Source organism: Balaenoptera borealis, assembly GCF_965194805.1.
Source record: "Balaenoptera borealis genome assembly, chromosome: X".
Lineage (NCBI taxonomy): Eukaryota > Metazoa > Chordata > Mammalia > Artiodactyla > Balaenopteridae > Balaenoptera > Balaenoptera borealis.
The window spans coordinates 65,444,013-65,466,525 of record NC_138881.1 but is presented as its reverse complement, the minus strand read 5'-3'; the positions used below and the strand labels follow the sequence as shown (position 1 = coordinate 65,466,525).

Genomic DNA, 22,513 nt, shown 5'->3' with positions numbered 1-22,513 from the left:
TTTATTCAGTATCAACTGAGGGAAACACATTATGAAAATCCTCTCCATGTCAAACTTACATTTCTCCAAGTTCAAAGTTGCCTTCTCCCTCTCACCTCAGGCAGCCAACTGTATAATTATTTTTGTTTGTGCAAATACCAAAGAAAAGACATACAAGGATGGTCCAGATTTACTATATCCATACCACCCTCAGATCTGACAGGTTACTCAGAATCTGGTGTGAAGAGGTCAATTCAAGACAGCAAGGGTGAAAGGCACAGATAATAGCTAATATGCATTTAAAAACTGGAGCTTACCGTTTCAATTTCTTTCTGTTTTCTCCAGAGAGCTCCAAAGAATTCATGTGACAGCCACTCCAACAAGGACACTACTGATTTGTGCATCAATTCCAGCTCCCTGTTCTGAGAACAACCAATCCAATCCACCTTCACTACCACCCCAAAAAAAGGAAAGAAAGTAAGAAAGAAAGAAAGGAAGGAAGGAAGGAAGGAAGGAAGGAAGAAAGAAAGAAAGAAAGAAAGAAAGAAAGGAAGGAAGGAAGGAAGGAAGGAAGGAAGGAAGGAAGAAAGAAAGAAAGAAAGAAAGAAAGAAAGAAAGGAAGGAAGGAAGGAATAGAGGAAGGAAGGAAGGAAAGAAAGAAAGAAAGAAAGAAAGAAAGAAAGAAAGAAAGAAAGAAAGAAAGAAAGAAAAGAAGAAAGGAAGGAAGAAAGAAAGGAAGGCAGTAGGGAAAGAGGTTGGAAGGAAAAAGTAAAAAGAAAACGAAATAAAAGAAAGCCGAAAGAAAAATGAAGAAAGCAAGAGGAAAAAGAAAAAAATAAAATTCTTAGCATTACCTAATCACTACCATGTTGAACAACATGGTAGTGAGATGTCAGAGTGAAATATGCAAGCCACTCTGTGAACACTGAACATTTCCGTTTTCCAGGGGTAGCTTGAGCTAACGCTTGCTCTCTCTCTCTTCCTCTCTCTGTCTTTCTCTCTCTCTCTTTCTGATTAATGATGCAGGGCTACCACTACAGCCTGCAAAGCTTCACATTTAACACAGAAATTCTCGTTTCTATTTATAGGGCCACAGTGTATTGTCTTCCAATCCTGTGGTTGAACTCAGCTTTGAGTTTGTGGTACACAGCCTATTTGCTTATGAAGCCCTTTGCTGAAGCTAGGTGCCCCTGGTCCCATCCATAGACAGTCGATCACTGCAATCTTCACTGTTATCTTTTCTCACAGACTCTCAGTTATTGTGTTCAAGTATGAAAGTGGACACACCCTATCTAAGGATGTCCCTTAGGTAGCTCCCAATAGGAGAGGTCAAGGTGGGGAAGACATCTGCCTAGGGTATTCTTTTATATTTAAACCTCCAAACCCCTGATAATGAAATAAATATTCCTTAAGAGGTTTGGAGATACTTAACTCACCATTTCCTATCCACCAACTCTCCATTCCCCTCAGAGTCCTTGTGACCAGGAAGTACAGGTAAGCACCCATTTCCTCTCAGTGTTTAGGGAGGACTGAGTAAAAAGGGGCTGGTTTCCTATAGCCCAGACTCATACCCACAGCCTCTTAAAGATGGTGTTCCCAGAAGCCTAAGAGTCCCAGAGCCCAGCACCACACTGTATTAGGCACCTAACACCCCACCACCACTACCACCATCAGCACCACTGGAAGATGAACAAGAGGCAGCTGAAGGCAATTCCCAAGACTTGAGTAGTATCTTTAGATCAGAGTGAGGGAATTTTGCACATAGGCCATAGGAGAAAGAAGTATGTTAGTGCAGGTCCAGCCTCACACCAGGACATACGTATGTGATATAGGGAGCACCTGTAGGGCTCTCTGCTTCAAAATGCTTCCTTCACTAATGCCTGAAACACCAGCCCTTTGGAGGTAAGCATTCCCTTCTTCCTGAAGTCTTGATTTTCAAATCCTGATGTTCTCTTAGAAATATACTTACTTAAAAACCTTGGTGTGAATGAGTTAATTAGAATTCGAAAGACAGAAGTAAATGGTGGGAGCAGGTCACAAAGGAAAACTGAAGAGATCCCAAGATGGGAAAACTGAACTGCCAAAAGTAATCTTTAATGACTTTGTACTAGGATAGCTATGGTGAAAATAGTCCTGAGCAAGTTGGGGAAAATATAAGGGGGAAAAGAGTAAATTAATCTAAATTTGCATAAAGTCAGGTATGTTGAACACAGACCAAAATAGATTACCTCTGCTTTATCTTTTTATTCTGTACTCCAAGGTCTGGTAGAATATGGGGGTAATGCTTTGTTTGTTTATTTAAAGAAAATTCTCCTATTTGCTTTTGGTTTCTCTAGAGTTTATCATGATGCTCTTTTCCCTCACACTCCATTCAGCAAACATTTATTGAATAACTGCTAAATGAAGACCAGTGCATCAAATACAGATTAGGAGGAGACAATGAGGGGAAAAGTGTGGGAGGGGGCTGATAGTAAAGGGATCGGTGCCACCTCCCAGCAGCTTTTTAAGATCTAGTTAACCAGATAAGACATTATGCAAATGCCTCAAATATGCGACAACATATATGTGATAAGGGCCTAAGAATGTCATATTTAGAGTCGCAAGATTTCATAACAGAAGTTAGGGATCCTGGAGGGCTGGGAAAAGGAATGGAATTTCAGGATGGAAGTCAGTCAAGTATTCCAGAAGAAGGAGAGAATAGGCTGGGCCTATTAATAATGGCAGGATTCCAATAAGTAAAGAATAGAAAGATATTATTTGGATTTCTAAAAACCCATAAATTTTGATGCTTTAAACAGGCCCACCTTTTAGTATCCTCATTTTCCTCCTGTCTGCTTCCACCAAATAAGCTTTAGGTGTAGGCATATCAGTCTCCTTGAGTTTTCAGCCTGCTACCTCAGATAGAATTCATAAGAGCCAATCTTCATTTTGAAATAAAACAACCAGTGGTAAAATTTCCTGACTTTTCCTATTTAGGTCAAGGAACTTCAGGTTGATTAGAATCAAAGGAATACTCATATAGGAACATTGTTAAATTCCACTCCACATTGATCAAGTAAAAATTGTATATCAGAGCTGAAGGGGATATGAGTGATGCTTTAGTCTAAGCTTTCATTTTAAAGATGAAGAAGGTAAAAGAGAAGGAATCCATCTCATGTCTCGCAGTCAATTAATGATAAAGCTGAAACCTAAACCTGGGTTTCTTGACTTTTATGACAATGTCCCCAGCAAAGTCATTTCTATCTGGCCCATATCTAATGGCATCTCTGAAATGGTTGATTTATTTGCAGTTATGTCATCTGTGGCAAGGCTTAGTCATTTAATTGCAGAAGAAAGGTCAAATATCAAATAGAGTAAAAAACTAAGTTCTATGGCTCTGCCTTTACATATAAAAGGGGTTGATATTTTAAATCATTAGATCGACTTTAAAAAAAACAGGTCAAGCCCACTCAAATTAAGGATACAAATCTACAGATCAAGATAATTCTTTATCCTTTCTCAAAATTTGAATTCTGAAATATAAAATATACTAAAGTAGAAATAAAGGAAATATTTGAGCTCTTATTATTAATTTGAGGAGAGAATTTTCTTTTTAATAAATGTTTCATTATGATCTAATGTTTACCTCACAATTCTAAAATTACTGTTTCAACTTAACTTTTTTGTTGTGTTGTCCATAAAATATTGCATGTTATAATATAGATTATCATTAATATAGTTTTTCTAAGCATATTCATACCATCAGACCTGCAATTTAAATACCAAGAGTTCTCCCTTTCCAATAATTTTCTATAGCTTAGATTTGCATTTGTTGTGATTTAATCATGACTAACATTTGTTCTATAATCTGCGGAGTGCTTATGCCTTTTTATGTAATTGTACAGAATTAACACATCATCATTCATAAAATATGAGTACTGCAATTAACAGACTAAAATACATTAAAAATAAGTTACCTAAATTGTTTTCCTTGGGAAATTACCAGTTAAAGTACTAATTATACTCATTCCTTATTTAAGTAAAGCATTTTTCAGTGTGAAAGGGGAGGGTATTTCATGACCTGAGATTTGGCAATGCTCCAGGCACTGTGCTACCTCTTTTACATTCATTATCTTATTTACTTATCAAAACAACCCTATGTTTTAGGTGCTTTTTGTCCCCAGTTTATATTGAAAAAGATAGGTTCAGAGATGTTAAGTAATTTTCCCCAAGTTGCACAGCTTTGATAGTCAAGAAATGCTGAGGATTGATTTGGAGTTTTGAAATTAAGATTTCAATACAGAGAATATCATTATTGATTCTCAGGCTATAGTGGTACCAGTTGGTAAAGTATAATATTTTAACCAAATTCTATTAATCATTATAAATATATAAAAAGAACTTATAAATGGAGATTCAGGAGATGTTCAGGGCCAAAAGAAAAACTCTCATAGTCTTGGGATTATGGGGTTACAGCATAAGGGAGATTTCATATTTAGGGACCTCCCACATAGTCCTAAATGGACTGCAATATATCTCTAAATACCAAACTTTCAATCAGTCCCAGGGTAGGTCACCTACACAACTGCTTCTTTCTTTGCCATAGTTTTCATTTATATCTGATACCTGTATGTTTTGTGTTTCCTTGGGGTATAATCTCTTACAGGATCATGGAAGAAGGTGAGAAAACAGAATTCACTTTACAGAAATTTACTGAATCCAGCAAGAAAGTGTGTGTGTAGGGGGGGAATTAGTGGAAAGTTTTTTCTATTCCCGACAAATAGTCCAGTGGCCAAATACAAAGAGCTAGTTTGTTCAAGATCATACTCATTTACAAAGCCAATGTAGTAAAGTTTAATTTGTTCATTGAATTTTCATTCTTTATCTAGAAAATAAAGATAAATGGTCCAGAACACAGTGTTAAAAGTAATAAATAGTGGTTATCATGTAGTAGGACATGTTTAGGGCCTGAAGGGAGCCTATTTTGTTATTTTGAAAAATATTCAAGAACATTATACTAAAAGTCACAGTGTAAGTGCAAATGAGTAATGGATTTCCCAATCAAAAATATCACTCAAGGGAATAGAGCAAAGGCTCTACATACTCAGACCAGAATTCAAGGCAGGAGTGATTTTGTTGTTGCTTATTTTAAGTCCTTATAATTAGCATAAGTAGTTAGGGAGGGTATCTACTGTACTAGACCTTTGGTATTAGGGGATTCAGCTGAAGCCACCAAGGTCACTTTATACAGCCTATATTTGGATATACATCTGTGGACAATGCCCTACAGAGAAAGAAACACCTTTATCCATAGACAGACTAGAAGGTCACTTATTGTACACAATATAACACTCAGTGCAAGTGTTATAACCCCTAAAACCCACTCACATACCTGCCACCAGGTCTGAAATGTCAGTATCTCAGAAGTGGGTTTTATTTTCGGTTCTTCCCCTTCTATGTCCTTTTTGCAAAAGCAAACTCTGTTGAGAAGTGTAACATGTATAGCCTCAAATTCCTTACTTAGTGTGAGTTTATCAAGTAAACTTGCTCTCAGTAGAGACCCTGGCAGTTTCAGGACAATTAACAGGAAAGGAATTCCGAAGAGGAATGGGAAGGGTGTGGGGAGGTATCCACCACATAATTTTGCCTTGGGTCAAACATACTGACCACATAAGAGACAAAGTATTGGAGTAAAAGAATTCTTAGACATCTTTCTGTACATGAGTTTTTATTGGTGAGCCATGCATGGAGTTCAGAAAGTCCTGGAATCTCTGAAAGCATTTATAAAATTTTTGTGTGCAATCATATGTGCACTTTTGGGGGGAGAAAGTCCATATTTTAATCTGATTCTTGTACGGGACTGGGGCCACCTTGGACTATCTGCTCTCAGGAAGTGCAACCTGGCAGGAAGAGCCTAGTGAGTGAGGCTATTCAAATAATAATCCCCCAAATGTTTACAAGCCACTGATCTGTCCAACTTCCTCATTTTACTGGTGAGGAAATTGAAGCCAAGAGAGTTACAAATCTTGTCCAAAACAGTATAATCAGGATGAGCTCAGTGGAAATTATTTTGAGTCTAATGAGAAATGATCTCTCTTAACCTCTATTTTCCTTGATATTATCTTTGTGAGGGGCACTGTGGGTGGAAAAGAGGATGCTCAGTGTGTTGGATACAGGCTTATGTTGGTATTTTCTGACCTGAGTAATGGCAGGAGAGGAGAGGTGGCAAAAAGGGAAAGGAAATGTTGAATAAAGCACAGATTCTTCAGCCTAGAGAATCTCTGAAATTGTATGAAAATGTTAGCTTGGCAAGATGTAAATGATGTAGTACTGATAAGCTGCTTCCCTCACCACTATGTAGGGAGTAGGTGAGTCCCTGGTCCCCCATCCCAAAAGGCCATGCTCCCTCCCATGTAATTAATCAAACACCTAATAGATGAATTCAAAGCCATCTGCCCCCTTTTTGGAGCCTCCCCATGTGTCTCATTACTATTTCTTTTCCTCCATCTTCCATATGCCTTGGTTAAGGAAAAGAAGTGTAGGCATTTGAACTTTCAGGGATTATCATCACATTAACCAAATCATTATCTGCCCTACCCTACATGCTTTAGTCAGGGCACTTTCATATGCAAAGGACTGAAACCCACTTAAACTGGATTTTTAAAAAATGTGTTAGCTCATGTACCTGAAATTTCCAGGACTTCAAGCACTGCTGTACTTAGGTTCTCAGACAATCAAAGCAGAGATATGTTTTTGTTGTTGTTGGTGGTGGTTTTTTTTTATCATATCTTGTCTCTTATTTCCTCTGGTTTGGCTTCATTCTTAGGTAGGCTTTCCACAAGTCATGATAAGCTGTACTCCCAATAGTCCTGGAAGATAAGTAGAGCAGGTATTATTATACTCTTCTTATACATGAAGAAAATGGAAAACAGATGATTTAAAGATGTAAGAGGATTGCTCAAGGTAACATAACTAGTTAGGTAGGTGACTGTATCAGACACTTCACATCATTTCAGACCTACATTTTACTCCAGTTGTTGCTTAAGCAACTAGCTGTGGACCAACATAACCTGACAGCATCATATCTCAAGTGCACCATATATATCTCTCATTTTGGCTCAGGATTTCTCTGTATAGAATGGATGCCTTCTGGAAAACTTGAAACTGTGACAGAGCTTCAGAAAAGGTTCATCACTGCAGATCCAATAGGATCTTAAACAGGACTGGCTCTAACAAGATGGGTTTTAAATAGGAAAAAATGCTTTGCCTTACTCTATATCTAAAAATGTAATCAGCCACTTAGAGAACAGGAGCGATGTGGATAAGCAACATAACATGTAGAAAAGACTGAGGAATTTCAGCTGACATTTAGCTCAGACTCAGTGAACAGTGAGCAATAATCATCATCAACAGCAAAAAGTAAATGCCGTGTTAGGCTGAATTAATAGAAATAAGCTATCTAGAATGATGGAGATGATAGTTATATTCTACTCTGAGCTAGTCACTCCTAGCTACTAAAATAGTTTATAAAGTTCAGGTGGTCACAACTTGAGGAGAAAATACAGTGAGAAAAGAACATCTAAGATAATAAAAAGGTATTTACAAGATAAGACAGTTGAAAGAACTGAGGAAGTTTAGTGTGCAGAATCTTGGAGTTTGGAATGGAGTACATGCCCTCTACCTTTAAATAACTCAGTGGCTGTTATACAGAAGAATAACAATATCTTATTCAGAAACCACTATGCACCTTTTACATGAGCAGATTAATCAACGCAATCCTAAAGGGAGAATAGGAAGCTGTAGATGTAAACTCCCAAGAGACATATGCTTCCTGAATGTTAGAAAAAGAAATATTCAAGCAATTATTTATGACAAAAGTTTAAAAAGACAGGCTAGGCAAGCAAATGAGTTCCCTGTCCCCATAAAGTTATGAAAGCAGAAGCTAGACTATTCATAATGGAAATTACTATGTACTGAATCATAGCCTCTACAAAATTCATATGTTGAAGCCTTAATCCCCAAAGTGACTGTATTTGGAGATAAGGCTGGCCTGTGAGGGGATGGTAAAAGTTAAATGAGGTTATAAGGATGGGGCCTTTATTCAATGGAGCTGCTGCCCTTATAAGAAGAGGAAGAGACACCCGAGCGCACTCTCTCTCTCTCTTTCCCTTATGTGAGGACACAGTTGGAAAGCAGCTATCTGGAAGCCAGGAAGAAAGCTCTCACCAGAATCTGAATCATGAATCCTGCCAGAACCCGGATCTGAGATTTTCCAGGCTCCAGAACTATGAGAAAATCAAGTTCTGTTGTTTAAGACACCCAGTCTATTCTGTTATGTCAGCCTGAGCAGACTAATGCAGAGATGCTGCAGAACACTTAAGCAAAGGAAGAAAACTTAGGCTACACCAAAGATTCTAAAATCGTTTGAAAAAGCCCCAGGGGATCTGCAAAAGCACGAATCTAGGCACACAACTCAAAGAGTTCCATGTTAAAATGCTTTATATATAGAATTCCTATGTAAAAAATCATTTAAATAAATAATTTGAATGCTTTAAAAATATTTGGAAAAAATGGTTGAGCCCATTAATCATTTTGATCTTTCCCATACTTGAGGTAGTATGATCACATAGCAATAATAATCAATAATCAAAAGCAAAGTCTCTAGAGTTCCACCTGGGTTCTAAACTTGATTCAACTGCTCACTAGCTCCTTAATCTTGGACACACATTTTAACTTCTCAGTGCCTCAGTGTCCTCGTTTATAAAATGTGGATAATAATAGAACCCACTATGTGGGGATGTTATGAGGTATAAATAAGTTAATATAAGCAAAGCGGTAACTAAGCATTCAATTTATGTTATCTATTATTATTATTAACATTATTATATGAAAAGACACTATGAGAGTTTGTAATAAGTTCCAAGTCCACTCTCAGAGTATGGTTACAAACTTTCTCATTCTTCAGGTATCCAACACTAGCATAATATTTGGCTGCCATATACAGAGGTCTCATCACCTTCCTTCTGACAAGGACAAGGCTTGTATTTCAGTGGCTCAGAACTGTTAAGGAACTAAAAAAAAGCTAATAAGCTTAATGTTCGAGGTATATTTATTGAGGAAAAGTAAGAAAATTTACTTGACTTCACTCCCATTTCAGATTTGTATAGATTTACCTATGTGGTATGTGTTAGAAAAAGACTAAAAAGTTAATTTCTCAGCTTAATCTTCCCTCTCCCCGTGTCCTCAAGTCTGCATGAAGTGAGAGAGTGTCATGGACATATATACATTACCAAATGTAAAATAGGTAGCTAGCGGCAAGCAGCTGCATAGCACAGGGAAATCAGCTAGGTGCTTTGTGTCCACCTAGAGGGGTGGGATAGGGAGGGTGGGGGGAGACGCAAGAGGGAGGAGATATGGGGATATATGTACACATATAGCTGATTCACTTTGTTATACAGCAGAAACTAAAAAATAATTGTAAAGCAAGTATACTCCAATAAAGATGTTAAAAAAAATTAACTTCTCCAAACCATTGCCCCATCTCTACCTACCATTCTCTCCTATCCCACAAATTGGAATTCTACCACTTAAATTGGGAATTGGCAAGGTATGACATGCAGGTCAAATCTAATGTTTATATGCCATTAACTTCATCTGTTTAGAGTATTTTCAGAGTGGTACACTATCACTATAATCAAATTTTAGGACACTTTAGAACATTATCAGAACCCCCAAAAGAAACCATTAGCAGTCACTCTCCAGTTCCCTCACCACCCCTGAGCCATCACTAATACACTTTCTGTCTGTATAGATTTGTCTGTCCTGAATCTTCTATATAAATGGAATTATAAAATATGTGGCATTTTGTGACAGGCTTCTATCAATTTGCATAATATTTTCAAGATTCATCCATGTGGTAGTATGCATCACCATTCCAATATTTGTTTATTGTCAAGTAATATTTCATAGTGTGGATATATCACATTTCACTTATTCATTCATTAGTTGATGGAAATTTGGATTGCTTTGAATTTTAAACTATTGTGAATAAGGCTTCTACTAACATTTGTGTGCAAGTTTTTATATGAGTGTAAGTTTTCATTTCTCTTGAGTAAATATGTAAGGTTGCTAGATCCTGTGGTTAACTCCATGTTTAACCTTTTGAATAACCAACAGACTGTTTGCCAAACTAGCTACATCATTTTACAATCCCACCAACAATATATAAGGGTTCCAATTATTACTCCATATCCTTGTCAACACGTTATTGTCTTTTTTTATTATTATTATAGCCAATCTAATGGGTATGAAGTGGTCTTGAATTGCATTTACCTATTGTATAGTGATGAACATGTTTTCATATGCTTATTGCCTTTTTGGTCATCTTCTTTGAAGAAATATCTATTAAGATCTTTTGTCCATTTTTAATTGGTTTGTCTTTTTATTGAATTATGAGAGTGCTTTATATATTCTGGATACAAGATGTTTAGCAGATATATAATTTACAAATGTGTCCCCTTAGTATATGAATTCTTTTCACTTTCCTGGTTGTGTCCTTTAAAACACCATAATTCTTAATTTTTATAAAATCCAACGTGTAAATCTTCTTTTTTATTGCTTATACATTTTTTGTAACCAACATTGCCTAAATTAAAGTCATGAAGATTTATTGCTATGTTTTGTCCTAAAACTTTTATAGTGTTAGATCTTACATTTAGGTATATGATATATTTTCAGTTAGTTTGTGTATATGAAACATGGTGTGAGATAGGGATCTAATTTAATTCTTTTGCAAGTAGATATAAGTTATATTAGGAACATTTATTAAAAAAGACTATTCTTTTTACTTTTCTTGACCATAATTATAAGTTTATATTTGAACTTTCAAATCTATCCGTTTATCAATTTGTCTATCCTTATACTAGTACCACACTATCTTGATTACTGTTGCCTTGTATTAGGTTTTGGAATTGAAAATTGTGACTCCTCTAAATTTCTTTTTCATTTTCCAGACCATGGATGTGCTTCCATTATTTAGATCTTCTTTAATTTCTTTCAATGATATTTTGTAGTTTTCAATGTACAAGTTTTCCACTTCTTCATTAATTTATTCATTTTTATATTAATATAACTTATAATAATTATATATTGATATAAAATATATATGATATATCATATTATTATAAAATGAAATTATATTACTAATTTCATTTTCAGGTTGTTTATTCCTAGAGTATGGAAATAGAATTGATTTTTGTATACTGATCTCATATGCTGTAACCTTACTTTTTAGTTCTAATTTTAGAACAATTAGATCTAATATTAATTCCTATAGCTTTTTAGTAGATTTCTTAAGGTTTTTTTAACATAAGATTATGTCATCTCTGAATATAGATAGTTTATTTCTCCCTTTCTAATTTAGATGAGTTTTATTTCTTCCTTCTTATCTCTCTGCCCAAGTTAGTACTATGTTGAATAGAAGAATGAATATCTATGTCTTGTTCCCAATTTAGGGGGGAAACACACACAGTTTCACACTTTCACCAGAATATGATGTTAGTTTTGGATTGTTGATAGATGTCCTTGAACAGGTTGGGGAAATTCCTTTCTCTTCTTACTTTGTTGAGCATTTTTATTATGGTAGGGTGTTGGATTTCATCAAATGATTCTTCTGTGTCTACTGAAATAATCATATATTTTCCTCTTGAATTAATACAATGTATAACATTGATTTTGGCCGTGCAAACAAACCTTGCATTCCTGGGATAAGTCTTATTAATGGTATATATTTTATATTTTACTGGATTCATTTAGTGTTTGGTTAAAGAATTTTGCATCTATATTCATGAGGTATATTAGTGTGTTGTCTTCATTTCTTGTGGTGTTTTTATCTGGCTTTGCTTATAAGGTACTACTGACCTCATAGAATGAGTTGGGTAGGAAGTGTTTTCTCTTCTTCTGTTTTTCTGGAAGACTTTGAGAAGGATTAGTATTAATTCTTCTTTAAATGTTTGGTAGAATTCAAGAGGGAAGCCATTTAGTCTTGAGCTTTTCTTTTGGGGAAGTTATCATCATCATCATCATTATTATTATTATTTATTAAATTTCTAAATTTGTTACATAGGTCTATTCAGATTTTCTATGTCATCAAAAGTCAATATACTAGTTTATGTCTTTCTAAGAATTTGTCTATTTTGTCTAAGTTATTAAATTTGTTGGCATCCTGAAGTGGGTAGAGAGGGAACATATCTCAACATATTAAAAGTTATTTATGACAAAACTACAACCAACATAATACTCAATGGTGAAAAGCTGAAAGCCTTCCCAGTAAAATCTGAAATTAGACAAGGATGTCCATTCTCACCACTTCTATTTAATGTAGTATTGGAAATCCTAGCCACAGCAATCAGACAAGAGAAAGAAATAAAAGATATCAAAATTGGAAGAGAAGAGGTAAAATTGTCATTATATGCAGATGACATGATACTACATATAGAAAACCCTAAAGACTCAACAAAAAATCTACTGAAACAGATAAATGAGATTGGCAAGGTAGAAGGATACAAGATTAACATACAGAAATCTGTTGCATCTCTGTATATGAACAATGAAATATCCAAAAAGGAAAGTAAAAAAAAAATACTTTACAAAATTGCATCAAAAAATACTTTGGAATAAACCTGACCAAGCTGGTGAAAGACTTATATGCTGAGAGCTATAAAACATTGATAAAAGAATTTGAAAATGAGTCAAAGAAATGGAAAGATATCCCATGCTCTTGGATCAGAGGAATTAATATTGTTAAAATGGCCATACTGCCCAAAGAAATCTACATATTTAATGAAATCCCTATCAAATTACCCATGACATTTTTCACAGAACTAGAAAAAATAATTCTAAAATTTATATGGAACCTTAAAAGACCCAGAATTGTCAAAGCAATCCTCCAGAACTAAGCTGAAGGCATAACCTTCCAGACTTCAGAGAATACTACAAAACTAAAGTAATCAAAAGTGAATGGCATTAGCACAGAAACAGACATATGGATCAATGAAACAGAATAGAGAGCCCAGAAATAAACCCACACACCTACGGTAAATTAATCTTTGACAAAGGAGGAGACAAAATACAACGGAGAAAAGAGAGTGTCTTCCACAAGTGGTGTTGGGAAAGCCAGACAGCCACATATAAATCAATGAAGATAGACTACACCCTCACACATTACACAAAAATAAAGTCAAAATGGCTTAAAGACTTAAATATAATATATGATGCTGTAAAACGTCTAGAAGAGGACATCAGCAAACATTCTCTGACATAAATTGTATCAATATTTTCTTAGGTCAATCTCCTAAGGCAATAGAAATAAAAGCAAAAATAAACAAGTCTGACCTAAGCAACCTTATAAGCTTTTGCACAGCAAAGGAAACCATAAACAAAATGAAAAGACAACCTACAGACTGGGAGAAAATATTTGCAAATGATGCAATAGACAAGGTCTTAATTTCCATATTATAAAAACAGCTTTGACAACTCAATAACAAAAAAAAAATGACCCAGTCAAAAAAAAAAATGAGCAGAAGACCTAAAAAGACATTTCTCCAAAGAAGACATACACAGAAATCTCTTACATTCCTATACACTAACAATGAAAAATCAGAAAGAGAAATTAAATAAACAATCCCATTTATCATTGCAAAAAATAAAATAAAATAAAATACCTAGGAATAAACCTACTTAGGACACAAAAGACCTGTACTTAGAAAACTATAGGATACTGAGGAAAGGAATCAAAGATAACACAAACAGATGGAGAGACATACTATGTTCTTGGATTGGAAGAATCAATATTGTGAAAATGACTATACTACACAAAGCAATCTACAGATTCAATGCAATCCCTATCAAATTACCAATGGCATTTTTCACAGAACTAGAACAAAAAAATTTGCAATTGGTATGGAGATATAAAAACCCTGAAGAGCCAAAGCAATCTTGAGAAAGAAAAATGGAGCTGGAGGAATCAGTCTCCCTGACTTCAGACTATACTACAAAGCTATGGTAATCCAGACAGTATCGTACTGGAACAAAAACAGAAATATAGATCAATGGAACAGGATAGAAATCCCAGAGATAAACCCATGCGCATATGGTCACCTTATTTTTGACAAAGGAGGCAAGAATATACAATGGAAAAAAGACCATCTCTTCAATAAGTGGTGCTGGGAAAACTGGATGGCTAAATGTACAAGAATGAAATTAGAACACTCCCTAACATCATACACAAAAATAAACTCAAAATGGATTAAAGACCTAAATGTAAGGCCAGACACTGTAAAATTCTTAGAGGAAAACATAGTCAGAACACTCTTTGACAAAAATTGCAGCAAGACCTTTTTTCACCCACTTTCTAGAGCAATGAAAATAAAAACAAAAATAAACAAATGTCCCCTAATGAAACTTAAAAGCTTTTGCACAGCCAAGGAAACCATAAACAAGATGAAAAGACAACCCTCAGAATTGGAGAAAATATTTGCAAATGAAGCAGCTGAGAAGGGATTAATCTCCACAGTATACACACAGCTCATGAAGCTCAATATCAAGAAAACAAACAACCCAATCAAAAAATAGGTGGAAGACCTAAATAGACATTTCTCCAAAGAAGACATACAGATGACAAACAAACACATGAAAAGATGCTCAACATCACTAATTATTAGAGAAATGCAAATCAAACCTACAATGACATATCACCTCACACTGGTCAGAATGGCCATCATCAAAAAATTTACAAACAATAAATGCTGGAGAGGATGTGGAGAAAAAGGAATCCTCCTACACTGTTGGTGGGCATGTAAATTGGTACAGCCACTATGGAGAACAGTATCAAGGTTCCTCAAAAAACTAAAAATAGAACTACCATATAACCCAGCAAACCTATTCCAGGGTATATGCCCAGAGAAAACCATAATTCAAAAAGACATGTATGACAATGTTCATTGCAGCACTATTTACAATAACCAGGACTTGGAAGCAACCTAAATGTCCATCAATAGAGGAATGGATAAAGAAGTTGCGGTCAAACTCTGAGCTTCTAGAGAAAATTCGATCTATGTCTGTCTTGCTCACTACCAAAGCCCGAGCTTAAAGCACAGGACTTGGCAGAGAGTAAGTGTTCTACAAAGTCTCATTAAACTATTGAATAATCTGGAAAGAGAGAATAGATTAATATGGAAGCAGGAGGGTTCTGGTATCCAGGGACACAGGAGGAAATGAATGGACAGATAAAGGAATGGCTACTAGTTTCTCTTTTTTTGGACCAATGTTGCTTGAATATTGCTGTGAAACGCATTGGTACCAGAATTTTTGTGTTCTGCATATATTTCAGGTAACCACTGAGTTCAACTGGGAACTCATTCTGGGGGAGAGTAGCAATGTGAATGTAATGAAGGACAATGGGGGAAAAATACCTCACCTGCATGTGGGTAGCACTGTTTGCATCCGGCTTCCTTACCTGATTAGTCCCTATTGTCCCTCCACATCCCCCAAACACAGGCTGAGTGTAGGTCTGGCTCACTACAGAGGGAGCTCTATGTTGTCATGGTAAGGACAGGGCTTTGTAAAGTTCTGTACCCATATGTGCTGCACTGGGGTTAGAGGGTCCCTGTAGAACCAGCAGGCTTAGCTTGAAGAAAACAAATAAGTTAAAAATAGCAAGCTGGTAATTCACTTTCTCATTTTATCAGGTTGTCAGGAAATTTGTGTGTGTTGTATGTGTTTTTCTAATTTGAAAAGAATATCTGAATTTTTCTTGTCAGAATTGATTATTTTGGGACTTTAAAAGCAATACACTCAATCAGGGAGCAAAACTGTGGAAAATCCTAACTTGAAAGCAGATGGTGAGATTTCTTACTCATTTGGTAAGAAATCCTGGCACATTATTCCCACTCATTTGGTAGGGAATCCTGGCACATTACTGGTGCTCCAGAAAGAGAGAGAATGTTATTAGGGTCATTGTGTCAATTTATCTTCTCCCGAGAAGGACACAAGAGGAAAATGTAAGCAAGGCTTAACTTAGCTAAATCTCTGCGTGACCCAAGCTCCAGAAGCTGGTGGCATGTCATTAGCTTTGGAGCTTGACATCAGAGAAAAATCCCCTGTAAGATAGATTCAGAGACCAGGAGAGACCTCTAAGACCAGTGACCTGACTTTCTTATTTCATAGATGAGGAAACTGAAGCCTAGAGAAATTAGTTGACTTGCTCAAGTTGACACAGTTAATTAGTTGTAGAGCTGTGATATGATGGCTTAAACCACTGCTTCTCAGACATATATTTTCATACAAATCACATGGGGATCATGTTAAAAATGCAGATTCGATTTAGGAGGTCAGAGGCAGGGCCTGAGAGTCTGTATTCTCAGATGCTCTCAGGTGACATTGATGGTCCTATTTCCTGGGCAGCACAGATTTTTTAGGGAGCAGAGACTTAATCCTAAACCATTCCTGAGTACCCCCTTCAGAGGGGATGCTGGGTTAAGGCATGGAAAGAGGCTCAGGAGCACTCGCCCAGCAGAGGCTCTCCTTGGGGCAGGCTGAGGTAAGTTCACCAAATAGGGGATGTCCTGTAAGGTGAGGTTTATGGGGCTCTGACTGTTCAGATGATTTTTCTTTCCTTCATCATTGACTCTGTCACTGTTTTCTTGCTTCTCCCATAGGACAGGGGCTTGGAAAGATAGGAGGCCTGTTAATTAAGGGAAAATTATGGAAAAAAAAATACTGGGTATCCTATGCAATTTCAGGTGTTGTCTAGCACGCCCATCTGGATTATCTGATTTTATAGTGGTCTACTCCCATTGTCTATGAGCTGCTTTTTTTAAATCTCTGTAAATTGTAGAATTCTAAATGTAACACAAATGGTTCTTGTCTGTAGAAATGCAAATAAAATTTGTCCCAAGAAAAAAAAATAAAAAAGAAGTTGTGGTACATATATACAATGGGATATTACTCAGCCATAAAACGGAACAAATTAGTGCCATTTGCAGAGATGTTGATAGACCTAAAGACTGTCATACAGAATAAAGTAAGTCAGAAAGAGAAAAACAAGTATCGTATAATATCATTTATATGTGGAATCTAGAAAAATGGTACAGATGAACTTATTTGCAAAGCAGAATAGGGGCACAGATGTAGAAGACAAACTTATGGATACCAAGGGGGGAAGGGGGTTGGGATGAATTGGAAGATTGGGATTGCCATATATGCACTACTATGTATAAAATAGATAACAAATGAGAACCTACTGTTTAGCACAGGTAACGTGACTTAATGCTCTGTGGTGACCTAAATGGGAAGGAACACTAAAAAAGAGGGCATATATGTATATGTATAACTGATTCACTTTGTTGTACAGCAGAAACTAACACAACATTGTAAAGCAATTATACTCCAATAAAAATTTTAGAAAGGACATACAGATGGCCAATAGGCATATAATATGATGCTGAATATCACTAAGTATTAAGGAAATGCAAAATGAAACTACGAGGTACCACCTCATGCTGGTAAGAATGGCCATCATTAAAAAGTCTACAAACAATAAATGCTGTAGAGGGCATGGAGAAAAGGGAACCCTCCTACACCGTTGGTGGGAATGTAAGTTGGTGCAGCCACTATGGAGAACAGTATAGATGTTGCTTAAAAAACTAAAAATAGAGTTTCCATGTGATACAGCAATCCCACTCCTGGAGATTTATTTGGAGAAAACTCTAATTTGAAAAGAAGTAGCACTACTTACAATAGCCAAGACATGGAAGCAACCTAGATGTCCATCAACAGTTAAATGGATAAAGAATATGTTATATATATATACACACATACATATACACAAAGGAATACTACTCAGCCATAAAAAAGAATAAAATAATGTCATTTGCAGCAACATGGGTGGACCTAGAGCTTATCATATAAGTGAAGTAAGTCATAAAGAGAAAGACAAATATTGTATGATATCACTTATATGTGTAATATAAAATAGGACACAAATGAACTTATTTATGAAACAGAAACAGATTCACAGGCATAGAAAACAAACTTATGGTTACCAAAGGAGAAAGGACGTGGGGGAGGTATAAATTAGGGGTTTGGGATTAGCAGATACAAACTATTATATTTAAAAGAGATAAAGAAAAAGTCCTACTGTATAGCTCAGGGAACTATATTCAGTAATTTATAATAAACCATAATGTAAAAGAATATGAAAAAGAATATGTATCTATATATGTATAACTGAATCACTTTGCTGTACACCAGAAACTAACACAACATTGTAAATCAACTATACCTCAATAAAAAATAAAAAATTTGGCATCCTGTAATTTGTCTTCATACATGATTATCATATTATTCCTTTATAATCTTTTTATTTGTGTAATTGAGTGGCAATTACCCATATTTTATTCCTGATTTTAGTAATGTGTCTTTTTTTCTTTATTAACTTAACTAAAAGTTTGTCAATATTGTTGATCTTTTCAGAGAAGCAACATATTGTGTAAATTTTCTCTTTTTAAAAAATGTTCCCTTAATGTCCACTTATTATTTTCCTCCTTCTGCTTGCTTTGGGTTTAATTTGCTCTTTTATTCTAGTGCCTTAGGGGGAAGGTTAGGTTATTGATTTGTGAAATTTCCTTTTTAATGTGGTTGCCTATGGATAAAAATTTCTCTCTGAGCAGTACTTTAGCTCCATCCCATAAGCTTTGGAGCTTTGGTATTTTGTGTTTGTTTTGTTTAGTTTTGTTTTAATTCAATTCAAAATATTTTTAAATTTCTTTCACAGTTTTTCTTTGACCTAGTGGTTATTTATGAGTCTGCTCATATTTGTAAAAATTTTGTTATTTACAAGATTTTCTCTATTGTTCATTTCTAATTTAATTTCATTGTAGTCAAAGTTCATTTTTGTATAGTTTCAATCCTTTCAAATTTGTTAATGCTTTTTTTATGGCCAACCATAGGTTTATCCTAGAGAATACCTTAATGTCTACCTGGAAAGAATGTGTGTTCTGCTGCTGTTTGCTGGAGTTTTCTATAAATGTCTATTATAGTGTTAACGTCTTATATTTCCTGGTTGATCTTCTGCCTCCTTATTCTGTCCATTATTAAAAGTGAGGTATTAAAGTCTCCAACAATTATTGTTGAATGGTCCTGTTCTCTTCAATTCTGTCAATTTGTGCTACATGTATTTAGGAGCGCTCTGGTTAGGTACAAACATGTTTATAATTGTTCCATTTTACTAATGAGACAACACTGTTTTCATTATAAATGCCCGTCTTTATCTCTAGTAACACTGCTTATTATAATGTTTACTTTGATCTTAGTACAGCCACGCCAGCTCTCCTTTGGTTATTATTTATGATATACGTTTCCCCATCCTTTTACCTTCAACTGATTTGTAGCTTTGAATCCAAAGTATGTCTACTGTAGACAGCATGTAGTTGAATATTCTATTTTTTAATTAATTTTTATTGGAGTATAATTGCTTTACAATGTTGTGTTAGTTTCTTCTGTACAGCAAAGTGAATCAGTTATACATATACAGCGTTTTCTGTTCCTCTTCCTTAGTTGCACAGCCCCTGGGGCTCAGCTTTGGTTTGGGCCCCACCTCTGCGTGTGGGCCACCCTCAGGTGTCTGTTCTCTGCCCAGGCGAGAGGGGGCAAAAGCAGCTATTGACTGGGGCTCTCAGGTTGATTGGGGCACTTATTCACTCAGGCCAGGTAGGGATAATGTGGCCACAACTGGGACGTGTGTAAAGTGCCTGCGGCAGCAGAGACCAACAAGAAGATGCAACAGACTGGGACGTGCTCGCTCTGCTGGTAGTCCCTCTCTGTGCCCACGGAGGCAGGGGCCGTCAGTGGGGAGGGAGATTGGAATTGTGGCCCCGCCTCATGCCTGCCACTCAACAGTGGTGCCCCGTTTCCAAGGCAGACCATGCTTCCTCTAGGAGCATTCCAGGCCACAGAGCCCTCACTCCTGTCCCCTCGGTTTGTCTCTGTACAGCCAACAGTGTTCCTCTCCCTGGGTCTGCTCTCCTAACCCCACGCTTTAGCACTCAGCCCCCGCTAGCATTGGTGGCTTCCTGTCTCAGGCTGGGGCACCAAGGGCTGATTCCAAAGGAGGCTTTGGAGGTGGCAGTGCTCAGGACCCCGGAACCTGCGTGGCTCAGGACTCTGGAGACTGTGCAGGCAGAGGAGGCCTTGGCTTGAGGGGCAGGTGAGCCTGCTCAGTTGGGAGCCCCTCCCAGTGCCCGCGGAGGCAGGGGGCCAACGGGTGAGGAAGGGGGTTGCAATGGCAGCCTCACCCCTTGCACACCACTCAACAATGGTGCCTAGCTTCTATAGTGCCCTGGGCTTCTTCTGAAAACTTTCCTTGTTGTAGAGTTCCTTCCTCCTGTCCCTTCAGGCTGTCTCTTCACAGCCAGCAGCTGGCCCGTACCTGAGTCTGCTCTCCAAACCCCACTTTCCAGCACTCAGCCCCACTCCACACCAGGAGACACATGCCTCAGGCTGGGGTGTGCCGGGCAGTGGCATGGACCATGCACGCACTTCCTACTTTGTCCTGCCTTCCACAGACAGGTTGCTGCATTTCCCTCCAATTCGCCAAAGGTCCCTTTCTGCCCCAGCTGATTTCCCCACAGTGAATGGTCTTTTCTGAGTGCAGGAACCTTTCCTCACCTTCAGTTCCCCGCCAGGGGTGCTGGTCCCTTTTCTTTTTTTCTTTCTTTCATCCAACCCAGTTACATGGGGATTTTTCTTGTCCTTTTAGATGTCCGAGGTCTTCTGCTAGTGTTCAGCAGGTGCTCTGTGAGAATTGTTCCATTTGTAGGTGTATTCTTGATGTACTTGTGAGGAGAGGCGAATTCTGCATCCTCCTTTTCTGCCATCTTGACTCCTCCTCCTCGAATATTCTTTCAATTTAATTCAACCTGCCAATTTTTTCCTTTTGATTAGATTATTTAATCTATTTAAATTTAATGGTATTGACATTTGGATATTCGTCTTCGTTTCTTTTGTTTTCTATATGTCTTCAATATTTTGCATTTCTTTCTCCCTCTTTGTACTACGGTCTTTTGTACCAAGTGGATATTTTCCAATATACCATTTTTATTCCTTTAAGGATTTTTCACTATATTTTTAGTTGTTTTCTTAGTGGTAGTTCTTAGGCTTAATATATATATTTTCACTTAGAATCTGCTTCAGATTTATACCAATTTAATTACAGTAAGATAAAGGAAATTTATTCCTATATTGCTCCATTTTTGTGCTAGTCTACATACGCACAAAATATATGGGAGAATATATCTCCAAGCTTCTTTGGAAGAAATAAGACTATATAGATATAGTATAACAATGCCCTGTTAACAATGCCCATTTAACAATGCCCTGTTAAAATTATTACTTTGTATAAGCGTATTTCTTCTAAAGAAGTTAGGAGAAGAAAGGAGAGCACAATATGTTTATAGAGTTTTTTTAAAAAATATATTCACTTTCTTTATTATCTCTGATTCTCTTCATCCCTTCCTGTGGATTCAAATAACCACCTAGTGTAATTTTCTTACTCTAACACTGTTATTACCAATATGTTAAATAAATACATATTATGATTCTTATAATGCAATTGTATACATATTGTTTTATGCACTTGCTTTTTAACTTATTTTACAGAAGAAACGGAAAGATACATGTAATTATGTTGTCTTTTATTCTTACTTGAATAATTATCTTCACTTTCTTTGGTTTATCATGTGATTTTGCATTATAATGTAGTATCACTTCCTTTCAGCCTGAAGAAACTTTATTCAATATTTCTTGCAATGCATGTCTGCCAGCAAGAAAATCTCTGTTTTAGTTTCTATGAGAATGTCTTAATTTCTCCTCCATTTTTGAAGGATGTTTCTTTTGGATAGTAAAATCTTCACTGATTTTTCCTCCACTATCAACAATTTAAATATACCATCTCACTGCTTTGTGGCTTCCATTATTCCTGATATAAAGTCAGTTGTCGATCTTATTGTGGTTCCTGCTAAGCTCTTTTGTGATTTTCTCTTTTTTTTTTTAATTGGGATATAGTTGCTTTACAATGTTGTGTTAGTTTCTGTTGTAAAAAGAAGTGAATCAGTTATATGTATACATATATGCCTCTCTCTGGAACCCCTAACACACCCCCATCCCATCCATCTAGGTCACCACAGAGCACCAATGAGCTCTCTGCACTATACAGCAGGTTCCCACTATCTATCTGTTTTACACATGGCAGTGCACATACGTCAACCCCAATCTCCAAATTCATACCACCAACCGGTCCCCCCCACAATGTATCCAAACGTCCATTCTCTATGTCTGCATCTCTATTCCTGCCCTGCAAATAGGTTCATCTGTAACATTTTTCTAGATTCCACATATATGTGTTAACATACAATATTTATTTTTCACTTTCTGACTTACTTCACTCTGTATGACAGACTCTACATCCATCCACATCTCTACAAATGACCCAATTTTGTTC

General features: G+C 36.5%; 1 protein-coding gene across 1 annotated transcript in view; it reads right to left on the bottom strand.

The window, feature by feature from the left end:
- Positions 1–21,344, bottom strand: part of GPR174 (G protein-coupled receptor 174) — a 65,892-nt gene extending 44,548 nt beyond the window's left edge. The window contains exon 1 of the mRNA XM_082377447.1: positions 297–21,344. The gene's annotated coding sequence lies outside the window, so the exon portion shown is untranslated. The remainder of the gene's footprint in view (positions 1–296) is intronic.
- Between the last annotated feature and the right edge of the window lie 1,169 nt (positions 21,345–22,513).